This window comes from Meleagris gallopavo, chromosome 26, assembly GCF_000146605.3.
Source record: "Meleagris gallopavo isolate NT-WF06-2002-E0010 breed Aviagen turkey brand Nicholas breeding stock chromosome 26, Turkey_5.1, whole genome shotgun sequence".
In the NCBI taxonomy this organism is placed as follows: Eukaryota; Metazoa; Chordata; class Aves; order Galliformes; family Phasianidae; genus Meleagris; species Meleagris gallopavo.
The window spans coordinates 5,931,746-5,932,751 of record NC_015036.2 but is presented as its reverse complement, the minus strand read 5'-3'; the positions used below and the strand labels follow the sequence as shown (position 1 = coordinate 5,932,751).

General features: G+C 55.6%; 1 protein-coding gene across 1 annotated transcript in view; it reads left to right on the top strand.

Annotated features, from left to right (window-relative positions):
* Positions 1-1,006, top strand: part of NCAM1 (neural cell adhesion molecule 1) — a 93,096-nt gene that overhangs the window by 12,516 nt on the left and 79,574 nt on the right. The window lies entirely within an intron of this gene.

Genomic DNA, 1,006 nt, shown 5'->3' with positions numbered 1-1,006 from the left:
CCTGCAGTGCTGTGCCCAGGCCTGGGGCCCCCAGGACAGGAGGGATGCGGAGCTGCTGGAGCGGGTCCAGAGGAGGGCACGAGGATGCTCAGAGGGCTGGGGCACCTCTGATTGAAGACAGGCTGAGGGAGCTGGGCTTGTTCAGCTTGGAGAAGCTTGGGGGCCAACTGTTTACATGGTGTGATAGTGACAGGACAAGGAGGAATGGCTTTAAGCTAGAAGAGGAGAGATGTGGTTTAGCTGTGAGGAAGCAATCCTGTTGTCAGAGGGTGGTGAGGCGCTGGCACTGCTGCCCAGAGAGCTGTGGTGCCCCATCCCTGCAGGCACTCAAGGCCAGGTGGGATGGGGCCCTGGGCAACCTGAGCTGGTGGGGTTGGCATTTTGACGGTCTTTAAGGTGCCCTCCAACCAAAGCCATTCTACGGTTCTGTGATTATCGCTCTCTACAGCGTCCTGAAAGGAGGTTGTGGTGAAGTGAGGGGTCACCTCCTCTGCCAGGTTACAATGACAGGACGACGGAGAATAGCCTCAAGATGCTCCACGGGAGGTTCAGTTTGAATATTAGGAAAAACTTCTTCTCCAGAAGAGTGGTCGGGCACTGGCACAGCTGCCCAGGGAGGTGGTGGGATCAGCATCCCTGGAGGTGTTCAGGAAATGTGGAGCTGTGGCACGGAGGGATACAGTCGGTGGGCTTCATCGGTGGTAGGTGGGTGGTTGGAGTGGGTGATCTTAGATTCCAGCCTGAATAATTTTGTGATTTTATTTTTTGCCTGAACGGTTCTTCCTCATCAGTGTTCTGTTTAAGAGTCATGAGGAGTCCTTACACGCAGAACTGTCTGCTCATACAGCATTAATGATGGAAATGGTCATTGAGCAACTGAACCGTGTTATTTTGCACTTTATGACAGCGATCAGCTCCGCGCATTTCCTCCCCTATGAAGCACACCCCGTAGTCGCTTCGCTCCGCACCGCGTTTTGCGGGCGGCCGCCAGCGCCCACCGGCGCGG